We start from the raw sequence: 21,303 nt of genomic DNA, 5'->3' as shown, positions 1-21,303 counted from the left end.
TCAGAAACAGTGATCCAGTCTACTACATCAAGCAAAAACCAACTTTCTTCCCTTGCTCCACTTGCTTACAAAGTGATGATCATGGCTGGATGACAAACAACAGAAAAGGAAAGCTTTGACTTTTCTTCTATTACTAGGGTGAAAGTGTGCTCCTCTTGGGATCCAGATCCTACTTCTAATTTTTCAATAATCTTAATCTCTCACTTATGTTTCTAATCTCACCTATATCTGCAGTATTTCCCAGTTCTGGATGATTTCCACAGTATATACCAGTATCTTGTACTATCAGTATATAAGAATAAACACTGATTCCATGAGTCCTACAGTCACTTTGCTTTATTTGAATCAAAATTTCTAGAAACAGTTGTCTGTATTCACTGTCTCTACTGCTTTACCACCAATTATCTAAATTGAAACAAGTGTATTTGATCCTGACAACAAGACTAAAATAACTTTTGTTATGAAAGTCATAGGTTCCATGTTGCAAATTCCAAGCTCAAGTCTATGTCCTCATCTTTAACTATCTATAGCAATTGACATATTTGACTTTCCTCCCTGAAATGTTGTATTCATTTGGCTTTTGATTTTCTTCCTTCAAATTGTTCACTTTTTCTGGGTCTTCTCTTCTTTTTAATCTCCTATTATAATTCTGTTTATATATCTTACTGGTCATCTATGTGAGACGTGGGTACATCATGACCTCCTAATTTTTATCTCCAAGTCTAAATTTTCTCCTGAGAACTGTGCCATTTCTTCTTTGCATGAATATTCCATTAATTTCTCAAATTAAACATTGCTTTTTATGGGGACTTTCTGTGTTTCCCAGGCTGGTTTCAAATTCCTGGACTCAAGTGATCCTCTTGCCTCAACCTTCAAAGAAGCTGGCACAACAGGCATGTACCAGCATGCCCAGCTATAATTATTGTTTTAGATATAGTTGTCCCCATCATCTTCAAGCTAATTTATTCCCAAGAAATTGCTCCATTTCAGTTAAAGACACCATTATACATTAGTTTTATTTTGCTGAAAACCAAGAAGTCAGATTTGATTTATTTTTCCTTAGTGCAAAACTTCCAGCACATCAATAAAGACTGATGGTAAAACCACCAAGATATATCCCATTTCAGGACCCTTCTTACCACTACCACCATTTTCACTCTAGGCTATGTCACCAGAACTCCTGTAATAGCTTCCTTTTTTTCAATCTTATTGCCTGCAATCTAATCTCTACATGAAACCAGAGTAATATTATATAAAAATAAAAAAATAATGTCGGGGATTTAGCTCAGTGGTTCCACTGCCTGCCTTGCAAGCTCAAGGTCCTGAGTTCGATGGATCCCCAATATCAAAAAAAAAAAAAGAATTTCAATTCTATTACCATGCTATTGAAAATCTTCTTGTGTTGTCTAAGTCAACAAGGAGTCTCAGTCAGAATGGCCTCACATGATCTATTCATGCTTATTTTTCTGGCCTCACCTTATCTAATTGCCTTCATCCTTACTGTGCTGCTGCATAAACGTTTTGAGCTAATTTCTATTTAAGCCTTAAAATTGATCATCTTTCTACTTGGAACACTCTTACACCAACTTCTTTAAATTTCTTCAAATCTTTTAGACTTCCATGGAATGTTATTTTCTTTAGATAAATCACTCCTACACTAGTTATATAACCTTCTCCATAATAGCCTCCACTAATTATCTCTCCTTAAATGATTAACTTAAAACCTGTTAACTGGTTTTCCATTTATTTGTTCTTTTATCATTTCTTCTCCACTAGAAGTTAACGTTCATGAGGTAAGGATATTTTTGTATCTTTCCTAAAGTATCCCAAGCAACCAGAATACTTCACTGTTCATTTATTCATTAATATTTATTAAAAATTATTTCATGCTAAGACCCTGTTCTAAGTTCTATGGATATATCAGGGAGCCAAATAGACAAAAATTTCTACCTCTCTGGAGTTTGCATGCTAATGGGAAGAGGTAGGTAAGAATCAAGTAAGATGGGTAAAAAGGGTAGATATAGAAAGAGGATGAGGCATGTCATATTGTGAGGGATGCAGTTTTGCATAGAGAAGCTAGAGAAATCCTTAACGAATGTGTATTTTAAGTGAATGAGTTAGCCTATAGACATGGCTATAACCAGTTTCAGAGATACTCCTAGTCTATGGCATCTACATGTTGTGTAAAATCATAGATCACTTAGCTAACTTCCACATCTTAGAAAAAACAAGAAAAACAAATCCACTATACATCAAAGTAGATATATAGTCAGTGTCCTGTAATGTTTAATTGAAGCTTTCATGACAAAATATTAAGGAAATAATGGGATTCTTGCATACGCATTTGAAGCACCAATGAAATAAGATTAATATGATGGCTCGAGGGCACTTTTTGAGCTTTCTTGATTTCATTTATACTTTTATAATAATCATCTAAAATCATAAATTTGAGCCGTAATAGTAGGAAAATTACTATTCTTGGATGCAAGAATATAAGTAATTGCTACAAACTACTTTGCACCCACTTGATAACTAGATAACCTGGGTCAATTGAACATACTATATATTAAAATACATGTTTTAAAATTTTTTATCAATGTATGTTATCAGTATAGTAAGTGTGTCGATTGTGGGAAATTGGCACATACACAAATCACATCTTTATCCTTTGTCCCCCCATATCTTAACCCCATTCCCAGATCCCTTTCTTCATTCCACAGAGTCTGTCTTCTTCATTATCATCAATCTTTTATTTTGCTATTTAATTATTTATCCTTTAGGTTTCTCATATAAGAGAAATCACTGCTTATGGGTTTTAAATGATGACAGGTCTCTCATATTGTGGTATTTCAGGAAATGATTAGTAAATACCTAAATAGGTAGACAAATCTATGATGAACTAAAACTTGCATCTAGACCTATGTATTGGGTTTCCCCTGGTGCTATAGAAACTAGACATAGAGTTGTTAGGAAAGGTCAAAATCAGAAACTAAGGCGTAGGAAACATGTTAAAATCAAGATATGGAAGGCAGTGTCCCAATGGTCATAGAGTTCATGGAGATAGGAACTCAAGGACAACATTTGAAGGTCCAAATAATTACACATAATAGATGAAATATTACAGGTAACTGACTACTGTTTGGGGTTAACTACTGAAAGAACTAACAGAAAAGACAGTCAGGGTCTTAAATTAATACTTTGAAGTCCATATAACTAGCACAACATTGGTGAAAATATACCACTAAAGCTTGAGAGAATGAATTATGCTGAGCCTAGAAAATGGCTCCTCCAGTGTGGAATTTAATTATCTCTATTGATTCTTAGAGAAGAATTTCAATTAGAGACTGGTGTGTCGAGGCAATAAAACTAGAGACTAAAGTAAGGAAGAACTTTCTAATTTTGCTTCATGGAGGGACTGGGTGCCTTAAAAAATAGGGAGTCACAAAGATGATGGGTCCTGATAGTTTCCCAGAGGCTATCTACCACAGACTTTTAGAACACGCTTCTACATACACTAGGAGTTTAAACATGAGAGCCTTTAACTTAAAACTCCAAGATTATGTCATTATCTGATTTGATTAATGACATTAATAATAGCAGTTCTTATCATTTTTTTGACTTTTGAAACAATTTTTCTAACTTGAGGTTATATTTAGAGTATATTTCCCTTCTTTAAAAATGGTTCTGCTGAGCATGGTGAAATATACCTGTAATCCCAGCACTCCAGGAGGTTGAGTCAAGAGGGTCACAAATTTGAAACTAGCTTGAGCAATTTAGCTATCTCTAAATGAATGAATGAAGGAAGGAAGGAAGGAAGGAAGGAAGGAAGGAATAAAAAAATAAAAAATTAATTAATAATTAAATGGGCTGAGAATGTAGCTTAGTGCAAAGGCCCTGGGTTCCATCCCAGTACAGAGAGAGAGAGAGAGAGAGTCCAATTTTTAAGTGCTAGCAATGACATAAGAAAAATTTAGAATTAAAGTAAACAGATAGTGGAATACAATGAAAATTATAATTTTCTACTAGTATTTGAACCAAACAAGATCCTAGAGATTCCATTTTGTAAACTCTCATTGTTATTTCTTTGTCATAATGTCTTTAATGTGTTGGGATCAAATATTAAATGCTTGTTTTGAGAGAACCAATAAAACATGCTCAGAAGACAGCACTTATCCACATTAATAGATAGAAATTGGGTAAAAACACTGAAGATCACTGGAATAGAATCCACTGGTGTGGAAAGACATAGAATGGATTAGTTTCTACGCAAGGACCTCAAGATATGGAGACTGAAAAGAAAGTTTGTAGACAGAGTAAAGATAGTGACAGCTTTAAGCACTTTTGTGTTATTTTTGAGAAATTTAATGTGATTTTGTAGACTTAGCATTTGCAACTTAATTCTTAGAGTCTGATAAGCAGAAATATGTTCTAAGCCATGTGTTATTCTCTGTCTCATACATACTAAAAATAAAACTCCTGTTTTATGGTATACAAATATTAAGTTCTCATGCTTACCTTTGCTTTCAAAAATGTAATCTGGGGCTCCAATTCCAGGGTAGAAATTATATTCCACCAATGAGGTTAATGAAAATACTCTATCACATTAAACTTTTGTTTGGTTATATGTAAAAAGCTCTAGAATACACAAATAAGAGGACTTTAAAATGAAAATCAATTTGGATTTGTCAAATATAATTTGAGGTCTATCTGATATGTCAAAAATTCAATTACAACTAAACTGAAATTTTTACCTTTTTAAAAGTTCACATCCCTATGTATATTTAGGTCTAAAAGTAAGATCAAATGGATATAAGTTGTCATATCCCCTTGTGTAGGTAGGAGATCAGTCCACAAATGAAACTTTTTACTGTTACTATTTCTGTAGGCAAGTTAAAAATGTAATCTTACAGAAAGGATTAGACATTTTTTTTTAGTTATAGAAGGGAAATTATGAATACATTTTTAAAAAGCATTTGCTCTAGGATTTTTCTTTTCTTTCTGAGCACAACCATTCACTACTTTTTGTTTATTTTATTCTTCTTGAATTCTGGTATGAAGAGTATTTGGATGTCTTTTCCTTTAGTATCTTGGCGTGTACTAGAATCTCTGTCTCCTATCCAGAAATAGAAGAAGCTATTACGGAGCATTGCTCATCCTATTATATTATATAAATGGTGCTGAAATTCTTTATCACAGTTTCTGTCATTAAGAAAACAAGTAAGAGTAAAGAGGTAAATTGTGAGATATTTAGATTGCAGTCAGGCACCCCATTTCTGGATACATAAAGCAAATTCTCCACATTTGAATTTAGTTCATTTTGGTGAAGGTGAGTTTTGAGAATGTCAGTTTCATACTTAAGACATATTTCTAGTGCTGAACAGTTAGTGAGTTGTTTTGACATCATGAGAAATTTCCTATATGTAAGGTAGATTTGCAAGGCTATCCATTCTTTCTCACTTCCAAAGTCTCATTTCTGAAGATCATGGGAGCACAACATCTTACTACTGCCATCTATAATTCTTTTATGTTTCTTTATTATACATTTATCCCCTTTTGAACCTGTTACCACATAAACAACAGTTTTTCTGGATAATCCCTTGTCCACTGCACTTGTTTCTGCCAAGTATAGTGTGCTGCCACTTTGTTTGACCACAACTCTCACTACTTTTCCAATCTAAAACCCTACCACACCACTTCTGAACTTCTGAAGTTTCATCAGCAAAATACCCTCTATCTTCTATATCAACTTTTCTGAATGTTCTTTATACCTTCTTGAAACCTGACTCTCTCCTAATAGGCAGTCACTTTCCCTACATCCTTTTCAAGTGGTGGATCTTTTTCTCCTACCCTCTAATAACCTTGATCTTGCAATTAGGGAAGATCTCCAGAAAAATTCCCCTTTCTTCTAAAAAAAATTCTAACTTTAATTCTTAAGCCATAAAGTTAAGCTCCATCTCCAACAAGTACTTAAAAAAATTTTGTTGACTCTGACATCCACATAGCTGATCTTTTCTATAACCTACTTTCCTGTGACTACTTTGTTCTTCACTCAACCTTAATGATGTTTATATTCATGCTCTAGATTAAGTTATTCCTAATAACTAGTCTCTCCAGAATTCTGACTTAGTGAAGAAGGCATAACCTCATTTCTCTCTAATTCTCCCACTTACAACTAAAAACCTGGACATAACACAGTAAACAACCATAGGAAGGTAGAAGGATGGACAAGAAAATGTGATATGCTCATGAATTTCAGAACTTGGGGAATGATACAACAGTAAGTTCCTTGAATTTCTTATAACCTCTCATGTATCTCACACGGGGTGTTCCAGAAGCTACCCATCTGAAACTACCAACAGGAAAAAATTAAAATTCTCTCCAAAATCTGTTCACCCTAGCCAAAGGACATGGACAGTGGTGATATAACAACAGAAAGCCATTCTGGCAACACCAACCCTACTCCAGACAAAAATCAATGGGAAATGATATAGCCCCCACTCTTAGTGTTTCAGGGGGGCCAAGTAGGTAGCTGATTTCCATCCCACCGCCTCATACCACAGTGCCTCAGAAACAACACATTCTGGTTTCCTACCCCCTTCTATGGAATTGATAGGGCCAAACATAAATCTACCACCTTCCCATCAGAAGCAGGAGTGTTCTAATTGCCCTACAGAATAGTGTTGGTGGTGCTATGAAAGGAGCTGATTTTTTTCTTCTTTCCAGGCAGAAATAGGAGGTTTCCAAATACACCAACAGGGTAATACCAACAGGGTTAAATTGAAAGCTGAGATTCTATCCTCACCTAGTAGCAATGAAAATGAAAGAGCTGGTACTGGTAGGACTAGCCATCTCTCTCTGTATGTGGTGTCATTGAGACTGAGCAAATTTGTACAAGTTGAGCTAATAAGCAATCTGTTTTTCTTCCAATCCTGTGTCAGCAAGATCCACTAAGGTACAAAAGAAGTCCAATAGGCTCTCCTGCTCTATCCTAACCCCTGGAGTCAGTGATGAGCAGTAGGGACCACGGCCTATAGCCCATCAAAGATCAACAAGAAAGAATGAAGCTCTGTGAGGCAGGGTAGTTGGGATTACGCTTCCTGTCCCCTCACATGTAAACAGGAACCGTGGGAACTGAGCCTGAAATCCCAGCTGGCATCAATGAAGTAGGAAAATGTGAGCTGGTTGGTGTTCTACTTTTTTCCATTTCTTCTCTTGATGTCAGTGAGCCCCAGCAGGGAGCAAAACTTATACACCACCAATCTTCAATGATGTAGTATGGATCAGTGCTCCACATTCTGCTTCAAAAAACAGTTTTGAATTCTCATGAAACAAATGGGACTATAGAGATTTTCAAGAGAAATATAAGTCTAGTAAAAAACCAAATAGAAATTGTAGAAATGATTAAATGGATTACCTTCTGGATGCTAAAGAATAGAATGGAGAAAACTGAGAATTGAATTAATGAAAGTGAGGATAGGTCACTCGATTTTCACAACCTGAACAACAGGAATAATGTAGACTTAAACATATGAACAGAGTTGCAAAGACATATGAAGAAATAAAAGAGCTAACATTAGAGTTCCTAAAGGAGAGAAAAGAGTAGGATTAAAAGATTATTTAAAAAAATAATATCTGAAAACTTGGTGTATTTGATGAAATACATAACCCTACAAATTCAAGAGGCTAAGTAATTGCCAAGCATTTTAAACCAAAAGAAATACATGGCAAGGTATGTCATCATTAACTTCTGAAAAGTAAACACAAACCTTGAAAGCAGCTAGAGAGAAACAGTACATTACTTATAGTACATTACTTTGTAGCACCAATTCAAATGACAAGAAATTTCTCATCTGAAATTGTAGAGGCCAAAAGGAAGTGGTATACATTTTTGAAGCACTGAAAAGAAGCAACTGTAAACTGTGCATTCTATATCCAGATAATATATCCTTTGACTAAAAAGAAAATGTATAGATTCTTAGATCAAGGAAAAGGAAGCAAATTTATTACGAAATAGGCCTTAAAGAGTGACTAAATTTTTTAAAGATATAGGAAAAATGAAAGATTAGAACTTCAGAAATGGAAAAAATAATGTAATGGATAAAAATATCTTTAATATAATAGTCTGCACTTGCTTTGGCAGCACATATACTAAAATCTCTAATATAATAGACTATGTGAGAAGATATCATGGTAGACTATAAGCAGCAGCCCTCATTTTTAGAATATACTCACCAAGATCTGCAGTTTATCAGAAACAGAGGGCAAACAAAAAGCCCAAATATCGAAAAGCAACTCAAAGTAGAAGTCCACCAGATCATAGTTACAGAAAGAAATAGGGCCAACTGTGAATCCCAGCACTACTTAGAGCCCAGGTCCAGTGAACGTGCCATCTTGGGAAAGGATCTAACCCCCTAAGGGAGAATCTTAGTACAGCAGTGGCTGGGATTGACACCCAGCCCAGCAGTCACTGACCAGAGTGTCCTGTCCTACCTCTCTTTCCACCTGAAGGCAGAGATCAGTGAATTATTCACAGGTATTCTTATTAAAGTACTGTGGAAAGCACAGGCTAAAGAATTATTCAAGAGGGCAATGAATGAGTCAGGACCAGTGAGCCTTAGAGAAGATAAAGATAGAGGCATAGTCCTCGTTAGGGACCTGGAAAGAGACAGGCATTAAGCAATTGCAATATTGCAGAAAGTATTCAATGGTAATCCTCTACAGAGACAGTGGGACCAGCATCAGCAAAGATCCTAAAGGAAAGAATGCATCTAAGAAGACAGGTTAAAGAAAAGGAAAAAAAGTTACAGAAACATTACTAGGAAAATAATGCACTGACGGGATTCAGTAAATACCTTTCAGTAATAACACTCAATGTAAATGGTTTTAACTTCTCAATAAAAAGGTAAAGATTGGGGCCGGGGATTTACCTCAGTAGTTCCACCACCTGCCTAACAAGCGCAAGGACCCTAGTTTGATCCCTGGTACCAAAAAAAAAAAAAAAAAAAAAAAAAAGGCACAGATTGGCAAATTCGATCAGAAAATGAACCCAACTGTAAGTTTCCTGCAAGAGACAGAACTCATCAAGAAGGAACCACACAGACTGAAAGTGAGATGATGGATGCTCCATACAACCATTGCCTATAAGCAAACAAGAATAACTGTCCATATAGCGGCACAGCCTGTGATAGCTAAAGCTTGGAAACAGCCCAGTTGCCCATCAACTGGATACTGGATGAAGATGTGTTTTTCTTATAAAATGGAGTAGTACTCAGCCATAAAGAATGAGAAACTAGAGACATTTACAGCTAAATGGATGCACATTGAGGACATACTCTTTTTTTTCTCAAAGCTAGCCTGAGCTACACAATAAAACCCTGTCACAAACCACAACAAAATACCCCCCCTATCTTCCCCTTCTTTATCTATCTATCTATCTATCTATCTGTCTGTCTATCTATATATCTATCTATCTATCTTGAGCCCTTGAGGGTGGATCTTCTGGCAGCCATCCATGTGTGGTCTGGCTCAAATATCCCAGGCCAACCTCACCTATTAAATTTTAATTTTGTGGTACTAATCCCCCTCTTTCTCCAATTTTACCTTTATTTTATCTATAAGTTAATGTATGACATGAGACAGAAAATGATTAATATGCCTTGGAGTGGTGATTCATAGACTGTGGTACAAGGATACGCTCGGGATCGTTGAACAGAGCTCATTATTTCGACCGACCATGGCGCTTCTCGGTTGTTTGCCCTCTCCTTAGACCTCCCCCCACCAATGTTTCTCTGAATTCATGATGAGTCTCTCAAGAAGTTTTTTTTTTCTTCAATTCTTTTATTGGTACATTTTAGGTATACAACACAATAACATTTCTCATTGGGAACTTGTACCTTTACATGATGCATCTTGGTTCCTATTTTTTCCCCATTCCTAGACCTCCCTTCACCCCCTCCACCCTTCCCTACTTACAAAGACTTTATTTCCATTTTTTCCATTTCTCATCATTTTTCCTTTCCCTTCTTTCCTTTCCCCTGCCCCTCCCACTACCCCTACCCCTTTGGACATTTTCTTCCTATTTTGCATTATCGATTATTCATTCTATGAGGCCATACTCTTAAGAGAAATAAAAAGTCACACGTGTAAATACTGAATACTTTCTCTGGTATGAGAAACTAAAAGTGTAAATAAGGATCAAAACGTATAATTGACAATGTGAAATAAGAAGAAAAGATGCAAAGGGGTAGGGGAAGTGGGAGGAGTAGGGGAAAAGAAGGAAGGGAAAGGAAAAAGTATGAGAACAGGAAAAAATGGAAACAATGTCTTTGTAAATAGGGAGGGGTGGAGAGGTTGAAGGGAGGGCAGGGGAATGAGGGAAAAAATAAGAACCAAGATATATTATGTAAAGGTACAAGTTTCCAATGATGAATGTAACTGTATTGTATACCTAAAATACCAATAGACTTAATGGGAAAAAAAAGAATAACTGTCCTATTTTCAGACAAAGTAGATATGCAACAAAAATAGAGCAAAAGACACAAAGAAGTTCACAATGTACTGGTAGAGGGAACACTTCAATAGAAGGAGATAATAATGATAAATATAGATGTACTGGATGTTGGTGCACACAATTTCCTAATACAAAAAGTACTGGACATGAATAATCAGACAGACACGAATACAATCATAGTGAGGGACATGATTTCCACACTTACACAATAAGGCAGATCAACTGGACAAAAAAAAATCAACAAAAAATATCAATTTGAAACACACCACTAAAGAAATAGATATAACAAATATTTACAGAGTATTTATTCCAACAATATTAAAACACACATTTTTCTCAGCACCACATGGAACTTTCTCCAAAAGAAACAGTATCTTAGATTTTACAGCATGTTTAAACAGATGCAAAAGAATTGAAATAATTTCCTGCATGCTATTGGATTATATTGAACTGAAACTAGAAATCAACAGCAAAAGAAACCAGAAAGTATTCAAACTTTGGCAATTAAGTAATACACTGTTAAATATCCAATGGATAACAGAATATATCAAGTAAGAAAATAAAAAGCTCCTATAATCTGACAGTGGTAGTAAACATAGAGAAACCTATGGGCCAAAATGAAAGCACTTCAAAGAGGGATGTTTATAGCCTTGAATGTCTACATTAAAAAATTAGAATGATACCACGTAAATAACCTGAAGATGCATCCAAAGTTCCTAGGAAAATAAGAACTATGAAAATCCAAATTTGTATATGGAAAGAAATAATAAATATCAAGTGGAAATTAATGAAACTGAAACTAAAAAAATTAAAAGGTCAGTGAATCGGAGAATTAGTTGGTTCTTTGTAAGAAAAAGATGATTAATAAATCCATCATACTTTCCAATAGGAGAATAAAAAAGACTCATCAGTGCCATTAGAAATGAGAATGGCAAAATTGCAATGGAAACTGCCAAAATCCAGAGGAGTATAAGAAGCTATTTTGAAAAATTACACTTCAATAAAATGGAGAATCTTGAAGCAATGGATAAATTCTTAGAAACACATGAACTGCCAAATCCTAAACAAGAATTTAGAAACCCTGAATAGACTGATAATGACAGTCAGTGACATAGAGGCAGTAATAAAAACTCTACCAACCAAGATAACCCCAAAGCTGACAGATTCATCACTGAATTTTGCTACAACTTTAGGGAAGAACTAACACCAATACTTCTCAAAGCCTTCCATGAAAGGGGAGAAACACTGTAAACTCATTCCTTGAAGCTGTCATTACCCTCACACCAGAAACAGAAAAAGACTAAAAAAAATATACAACTACACTCCAATTTCCATTACGAACATAGAAGCAAAAATCTTCAACAAGATACTTGTGAATAGATTGCAGCAAAGCATTGAATAGATCATACGTCATGAAGTCAGCTTCATCCCACAGATCCAAGAATGATTTGACATACATAAATCAATAAATATAATGCAATGCATAAACATAAGTTAGGATTAAAATCACATGATCATCTCAATAGATGCAGAAAAAGCCTTTGAAAAAAATCTCACATCCATTCATTCTAAAAACTCTGAAGAAAATAGGTATAGAAAGACCTTACCTGAAACCGATAAAAAACATTTATGACAAGCCTGCAGCCCACATCATACTAAATAGGGAAAAACTGAAAGAATTTACTCTAAAATAAACAAATGAGACAAGGGTATCTGTTCTCACCACCCCTATTCAATATAGCACTAGAAACTTTAGCTTTTAGAAAAAGGATATGAATAGGAAAAGATGTCAAACTAACCTTAACCACAGATGACATAATCCTTTACACAGAAGAGCCAAAAAAGTACACCAGAAGACACTTAGAATTCATAAAGAAATTCAGCAAAATGACATTACAAGATTAACATGCAACAGTTAATAGTGTTCCTAACCCCATCAAAAAAGAAATTGGGAAAACAATGGTTTTGCTGTTGCTTCAAAAAAAAAATTACATACCTAGGAATTAACCTAACCACTGAAGTGAAAGATCTCTATAATGATAACAATGGTACTCCGAAAAAAGTTTAGAGAAGTGATTGCAAATGCAAAGATCTCCCCTGTTCCTAGAAAGACAGAATAGAATATTGTCAAAGTGGCCATATTACCAAAAGCGATATGTAAATTTAATGCAATTTCAATCAAAATACCAAGAGTAATCTTCACAGAACTAGAAAACACAATCCCACAATTTATATGGAACTGTAAGGGACCCAGGAAAGACAAGGCAATCCTGAGTAAGAAGAGTAAAGCAGCAGTCATTAAAATTCTGGATTTCTAGTTATACTTCAAAGCTACAATAATGAAATGAATGGCACTAACACAAAAACAGACATGTTGATCAATGTAATAGCACAGAAGGTGCAGAAAAACTCCATTCACCTTTGACCCTCTGATGTTTGAGAAAGGGGCCAGAAGTTTACAGTGGAGATAAAATAACCTCTTTAACAATGTTGCTGAGAAAACTGATTATACATGTACAGAAGAATGAATCTAGTCCTGTATTTCTCAACCTCTACTAAAGTCAAATCAAAATGGACCAAAGACTTAGATATAAAATCAAAAACACTGAATCTGCTGAAAGATAAAATTGGTAAAACTCTTGGAGATATATACATAGTTGAGGACTTCAGGAACAAAACATCTACTGGACAAGAAATAATTCCAAGAATTACCAAATAGGATTATGTCAAATTAAACACCTTCTGCAAAGGAAACAAACAACAAAGTGAACAGACAACTTACCAAATGGGAAAAGATTTTGACAGCTTCTTCTCAGACAGAAGACTAATATGTAGAATATATAAAGAATTCAAAAAAATAGACCCCCCCAAATAAAAAACAATAAACATGGACATTTGAAAAAAATAGACACATTTCAGAAAGTACAAATGGTCATTAAGTACACGATAATACATGTTCAATATCCTTGGCAGTTAGAGGAATGCAAATTTAAAAAAACACTGAGATTCTGTCTTACACTCAGAAAGAATGGTTATCATCAACAACTCTAAAACCAATAAGTGCTGACAAGGATGTGGGAAAAGAAGAACCTTCTAAATTGTAAAGAACCATAACTACCAAAATGACATCCAATTTTAAAAGTAAATATGTATCATTTATTTTTATATGATTGCTAATAACTAGTACTAGATTATCAGAGTTCTAGCACCATTATTTAGAAAAGAAATATTTATGTGTTTTTATTCCTTAAAGGAGATTATTGCTATGACTCATAATATTGATTTTAGTTAACTGGCTTCATTTAGTTTGACCATCAAGAAGATAAATATTATTTGGAAAAGTAATATATTTTTTAATACAAATGTAGCTATTTATGAATTGCAGAATGTGTTCAAGAACTCAGTGTTTGGCTGGGGATAGGGAAATGAGTCCTAGGTTGAGTCCACAGAACACGAGGAAAATGAATTCAGCATTTAGAGACATTCAATGACGTGTGCTGATCTATGATGTAAAGTATGCCTGGACCTCCTGATAGTTTTCCTGAAAATTTATTGAATTATTTTAGCAGCTGATCATGTTCATATATTTTCAATAAAAATTTCTTTCCTTTTATGTCCAATGACCAACTTTATATTCATCTGAGCTCAAGTTCCAATCACATAGATTTGTAATTACAATTTACATCATAAATAAGATCAATTTTTTAGCTATTCAGTGAAACTGTCAATTTTATTGTAAGATTAAAGGGTACAGATCTTGCTATACAAAGATGCTTGGATGCCTGCCACTCAAAAAAAATCTATAACTTGAAATGTACACCTATTTATACTGCCAAAATATTTCTATAAAGAGAACTGATACTAAAACCATTTGTTAACCTTTTGGGTTTATGAAATAGAATACAAGAAACAGTGTCATTTCACTCTTTCTGCATTGTTTGCAACACACTTAGATTCAGAGATCTGTATATACAAAATGAAATATTACTCTGTCATAAAAGGATAAATTTTAGTCATCTGTAAGAAAACATATGCACCTTGAGACCATAATGTTAAGCAAAATAAATCAGTTCCAGAAGCTTAAATATTGTATGTTTTTTCTTATATGAGAAACTCAAAATATAATAATTTAGAGAACAAAAGATAGACAACAGGGAGACAGACGTTTTGCAAATGGGATATGGACCAAGAGATGGAGGGAGAAGGAGGGAGGTTGGAAGGGGAATTCAAAAGAACTAAGTTGTGTTATGCACATATACCAACTCCACAGCATGAATGTAATTATTATCTGCTGCAAATATGTGCTAATAATTTTTAAAAATATAGGTGAATATTGTAATAAGAGAGGACTAATACCTGCTTGGGAGGCTGAAGCATAGTAGTCCGTGACAAGGGTAGATTATGAAATACATGTATATAGATTGTTGATACAGAGAAAGGGACACAGAAAAAGAAATAGCAAATAGTGATTGTGTGAAGAACTTTGGATGGGACATTTTTGTCTTTTAATAGAATTTCTTGGAGTAAAATTTCCCAAAATAAATTAAAACCAGATGACTATTTGTGACATTTGATATGTCCTTCCCTTCTCTCATCTGATATTCTTCCTATTTCTTTAAGAATAGAGAGGCATTGTTTGGTTCTTCCATTATATCAACCAGCCTAATTTTATTTGCATCCATGTGCCTTGCCTTCCTTTCTATATTAAAAACATGCCTTGTTCTTACTGCCAGAATTGCTGAATCCCACACCTACACAACTATATGGAGCTCTCCAGTTCTCCCTCATGCCTTCTATAATAAAATTTAATGGATTACTTCTATCAGTATATACATGCTATAATAGCTCTCAATGTTAAAATACATGTTTTTCTTTATCCCTTATTCCTCCCAGCCTGTTTCTCTGATTTCTCTGTATACCAAAACACCTGGAAAGGCTGACACACATGTCCCCCTGCTGTTTTATATCAGTATCCTAATCTAGCTTTATTTCCCAACACGCCTACTGATACTGCTATTTCAGTTCACCAGTAACTGAACATTTCCAGTTCTAATCATCCGTACACAATCTTCTTGGTTGACACATGAGCTCTATTTGACAGCCAAACTCTCACTGTTTTGGAAACAGTTGACTTCCAGGAACCAATTCTCTCTTAATTCTTCCTCTTATTCTCTAGTAAGCCTTACTCATTCTTGTTTGATATTCCTGTCCTTCTCACTTCCTAAAGGCCCAGGGCTGAGTCTTCTCTGCTCCTTATTTATATCCACATTGATTCTTGCTGGGATCTTGTTTAGTCACAGGACTTCTAAATTGAGACGCATTTGTGGACTTCTCCAATTCCAGACTCATGTTCATCTGCTTTCTCAGTATCCGCCATACAGACGTCTAAGAGGCTTCTCTAATTCTTCAGGTACTCTGCTCAAACAACACGTTATCAGAGACATGTCCTGGAAGATCCACATCAATCTCTAACACTTCATTATTTTTCTTAACACTATACAGAGTATACATTTTATTTAATCATTAGACTTCTACTCTCATCCCTCACCTCCAACACATTCTGGATGTGCGTGATTTGGGAAAAGCAGGATAATTGCCATGGCTATTGTTTCCAAAACTATATTGAACAACAGTGGTGATACTGGACATCCTTGTCTTGTTCCTGATCTTAGTGTGAAAGATGTCAGTTTTTGACCATTTAGTATGATATTGGCTGTTGGTTTTTCATAGATGGCTTCTATCAGTTTGAGGTAGAGACCATCTATTCCAATTTTGTGTAGGGTTTTTATCATAAATGCATGTTGATTTTTGTCAAATGCTTTTTCTGCATCTATGGAGATAATCATATGGTTTTTGTCCTTGGCTCTATCAATAAGGTGTATTACATTGATTGATTTGTGTACATTAAACCATCCCTGCATCCCTGGGAAGAATCCCCCTTGGTCAGGGTATATGATCTTCTTAATGATCTTCTGCATTCTATTTGCCAGTATCTTATTAAGGATTTTTGCATGTATGTTCATTAGTGAGATTGACCTATAGTTCTCTTTTTCAGTTGGGTCTTTCTCTGCTTTGGGGATCAAGGTGATGCTTGCAGGAATGAATTCAGGAGTATTGCTTCCCTTTCAATTTCATTGAAGAGCTTAAACAGTAGTGGCAGTAGTTCTTCTCTAAATGTCTTGTAGAATTCAGCAGTGAAGCCATCAGGACCTAGGCTTTTATAAGTTGGTATGTTTTTAATTACATTTTCAATTTCATTGATTGATATTGGGTTGTTTAGAATTTTTAGGTCTTCTTCATTCAACTTTAGTAATTCTTACATATCTAGGAATCTGTCCATTTCTTCTGTGTTTTCTATTTTATTGGCATATAGGTTCTGGAAGTAGGTATTGATGGTCCTCTGGATTTCTGCTGGGTCTGTTGTAATTTCACCCTTTTTCATTCCTAATTGCATGGATTTGGGCCTTTTCTTTCCTTTTTCTGATAAGGTTGGCTAAAAACCTTCTTTTGAAGAACCAAATCTTGGCTTCATTAATTTTTTGTATCGTTCTCTTAGTCTTCGTTCAATTGATTTCGGTTCTGATCTTTATAATTTCCTCCCTTGTTTGAGCTTTGGGTTTTTCTTTTTCTAGAAGCTTGATGTTCAGCATCAGCCTGTTTAATTGGGCTCGCTCTGTTTTCTTAATATGTGTATTCACTGTGATGAATTTCTCTCGTAAGACTGCTTCCATTGTGTCCCATAGATTCTGATATGTTGTATTGCCATTGTCATATAATTGAAGGAAATGTCTGATTTCTTCTATAATTTCCTCTGTGACCCATTGGTTACTCAGAAGTATGTTGTTCAATTTCCATGTGTTTACATAATTTTTTGGGTGTTTTTACTATTGATCTCCAATTTCATCACACTATGGTCTGATAATATACAGGGGATAACTTCATTTCCTTTGCACTTACTTAAATATGTTCTATGAGCAAGTATGTTGTCTATTTTGGAGAATGACCCATGTGCAGCTGAAAAGAATGTGTATTCTGATTTTGTCAGGTAGAACACTCTGTAAACAACTGTTAAGTTCATTTGTTCAAGAGTTTGATTGAGTTCTAGTATTTCATTACTTACTTTTTGTCTACTTGTTCTATCTATTTGTGACAATGTGGTATTGAGGTCCCCCTCTACAATAGTATTAGTGCATATATGACTTTTCATGTCCGTTAGTATTTGTTTTATATAGTCGAGCACACGAGTGTTTGGTGTACAGATATTTATGATTGTCATCCCCTCCTTTTGGATTGTTCCCTTTACAAGGATGTAGTGTCCTTCTTTGTCTCTCTTAATCAGTGTTGGTTTGAAATCCACTTAATCTGCAAAAGATAGGTAGTCCTGTTTTTTTTCAGGTTCCCGTTGCATGGAGTATTGTTTTCCACCCTTTAACTTTCAATCTATGAGTTTCTTTTTGAATTAAGTGTGTTTCTTGTATGCAGCATATTGTTGGATTTTGCTTCTTGACCCATTCTGCCAGTTTCTTTTTATTAAATTTAATTTAATTTTATTTCATTTTTTTATTCTTTTATTGGTACATTTTAGATATACAATACATTTACATTTATCATTGGGTGCTTGTACCTGTACATGATGTATCTTAATTCTTATTTTTTCCCCATTACCTGTGTGCCCTTCACCCCCTCCACCCTTCCCTATTTACATAGATTTGGTTTCTATTTTTTTTGCTTTTCTCATAATTTTTCCTTGTCTATTTCTTTTGATTGGTGAATTGAGACCATTAACATTTATGGTTACAACTGATATGTATTGACATATCTTTGTCATAACTTTTTCCTTTTGTTGGATCCTCCCCCTGTACATTTAATTTCTTGTCGTGCCCAATGGATTCATTTTGCTGTGCTTCCGGGGGTTGTGATCCTCATTGTCTGTTCCTAGGATATAATCTAAAATTTTTTCGAGTGCTGGTTTGGTATTCATGCAGTTCCTAAGATGCTTTTTATCATGAATGTATCTTGTTTCTCCATCAATTTTGAAAGATAGTTTTGCAGGTACATCAATCTGGGTTGGAGGCTGTTTTCCTTTAGGGCTTGGAATATAACACTCCAAGTTCTTCTTGCCTTGAGGGTTTGCATTGAGAAGTCTGCTGTGATTCTGATGGGCTTTCTTTGTATGTGCTTTGTTTCTTTTCTCTAACTGCTTGTAGAACTTTGTTCTTCTGTTGGGTTTCTGGAATCCTAACAATTATATGCCTATGTGTAGATTTTTTTTTATCAAGGCTCTTTGGAGTCTTATATGCCTCACTTATCTGTATGTCAAGTTCTTTTCCCCTGCTTTGAAAGTTTTCTTCCATTACTTCTGTGAACAGTTTTTTTTTATGTTATCTGCACTCTCTCCTGTTTCTTCATTGACTCCAATCAGTCTTATGTTATTCTTCTTCCCATTGTCTAGCAGCTGTTGGATTGCTTTCTCGTGGTCCCTTACAATTTTGAAGCAATTTTTCTTTTCCTGGTCACTAATTGCAATCTTATCTTATATCTGAAATTCTGTCCTCACATTGGCTCTTTCTGCTGTGTAGACTTTCAGCGGAGTTTTTAGTCTCCTGGAAATCTGTTTGCATCTGTTTTATGGATTCCATTTGTTTCCTATGTTGGGATTCCATCATGTTTCTCAGCTCCCATGTTTCTTTATCTGTGTCCTCTCTAGATTTATTAATCGTGTCTTGCACTATGGGCCCAATCTCTGCTCTTATCTTAGAAATTATTTCTGATTTCATTTTTTCCAGATCATCTTTTGTTGCCAGTTTAGGTAGTTCAGGTGGTTGCATATCAGAGTGTTCCATCTCCTTTCCCTTTGGGGTTGCTAGAAGTGATCTGGAAATCTGGTTTTGAGACTTGTTTACATATCCTCTCATTTTGATGGTGTGGGGGTTCTCTTGGCACCCACGTGGCTCACCTCCTCTGCACTGGGAGTGGTGGAACAGCAGCCCAGAAGCCCCTTCCTCTGGGCTAAATGTGAAGATTCTTAATAAGCTGTAAGGACAGCCTTCTTGACATAGTGAAATTATTGCAAAAAACAATGGGACAACCAGAGAAAAAAAGTGAAGCTCATTTGTGATAGACAAAATTAACTTGATAAATTCTGAAGATTCTTTTTAATATTAAATTTCAATGATTTTTTTGAAAATTGATAGCATTACATTGGTTTTTCCTGTTTAAAGCTGTAATAACCCAAGAATCTTATGGTGAATTCAGTTTTCCATTACTGGTCTATTTATAGGCTTGGTTACAACTGCAAATATGCTACTAGATTTTCAATTAAATTGACTGATTTGCCATAGCATTATCTTTTTATAGTTTCAATTTAAATGTTATAAAAATTATGATAGTGTAAGTAATGAATAATTGTCTTTTATCTGTCTTTACTCCTTACACTATGTAATAGTCTAAGTTTATATATAGAGGTAACAGTATATTTTAGTGATAATATAATCTTTGTATAGGAAAATAATAATTCCTAAATTTGATTTCCTTGGGGACACATGCATGGCTTATTTGGTTCAGCTCTTTCTGTTTTATCTGAGCACATTCTAAGAATAAGTTAATGTGTTCCTTCATTTTAATTAACAAAAGACTGAAATTTCCGTAACCTACAGACTTGATAGGATTGGTGGTTATGATCTTTGAAGTATACATTCACCTAGCTTACTGTTTTATTAGCTGGAAAAAGGTTTATAGATTTAAAATAGTGATAGAAAAAAAAAAGAAAAAAAATAGTGATAGAAAATTTCTTTTACATACCAAGGATGGCTGAGATTCACAATAAAAACACTACAAATAAGAGTAGGTCCAGAGTTTAGACATATGTTACAAGTTTTTACCAACTCCTCTGTGTATGTAAACTGTGATATATTCATAGTGTATAAGATTGATATTAGGAAAGATACTCATTCTAAGTAAGTACTTAACACATTAATAATCTATTAAAAATATAGAGCTCGTGAAAACAAACCTGAAATTAATAAACATTATTTAGATATATATTCTTAAAAAATTTGGGCAAATTGTTACCCAAATTATCTCAGTTTCTCCATCTCTAGAATAAGAAACATAGTAGTCTTTAATTTTCTGAGAATTTATTAAGATTGCATAAATAATACTTAGCACAGAACCTGGAATATAGTCAATATCCAATAAATATTAACTATTAACAGCATTAATAATTAGTTGATATTAATATTATGATATTAAGCCTAAGATTTATTATATTTCTTCAGTGAAGGAAATTAAAAATTTGTAGGAATTTTATGTTGGGATATTTTGCAATGGAATCATTTTCAATTTTCATTCTTAACATTCTTAATAGTTTAGTTTTTATATTTGAGTCAAAATAACTTTGCTTATCCTCAGTTTTACAATAATTTTTTTCTACAAAAGAAGTGCAATTGATGATCCCTTGTTATGTTTCAAAGAAGGAGTGCTATTCTTCAGAATTAAGGTATACACTTGTCATATGGACACCCTCACTGTTAAAGATCGCCTGAAGCTCACCACTCTTCCAATCTTCCCAAACTTGTCCAAAGTTAGCATTCTTTCCCTTTGTTATCAAAGTATGGTCTTATAATCTTCTGCTACTGGATTCCATAGGTGATGTTTAAGTGTACAGCTTCCTGGGCACCAACACAAACCAAATATATTAGAATCTCTGGAGTTGGGGCTCAGTAGGTACCATGTTTAACACATTTCTTAGATGGTTCTTAGCCATACTAAAGTTTGAAAAATTCTAATCTATC

The 21,303-nt window shown here is 34.5% G+C and overlaps 1 protein-coding gene across 15 annotated transcripts in view; it reads left to right on the top strand.

Moving 5' to 3' along the window:
* The window catches only part of Cfap47 (cilia and flagella associated protein 47), a 512,210-nt gene that overhangs the window by 367,990 nt on the left and 122,917 nt on the right, over window positions 1-21,303 (top strand). The window lies entirely within an intron of this gene.

This window comes from Heterocephalus glaber, unplaced genomic scaffold (assembly GCF_053883595.1).
Source record: "Heterocephalus glaber isolate CG9 unplaced genomic scaffold, H.glaber_assembly_v1.0 deba00001547, whole genome shotgun sequence".
NCBI lineage: Eukaryota > Metazoa > Chordata > Mammalia > Rodentia > Bathyergidae > Heterocephalus > Heterocephalus glaber.
Note: the sequence above shows the minus strand (reverse complement) of the source record. Positions and strands in the feature narration are given on the sequence as shown.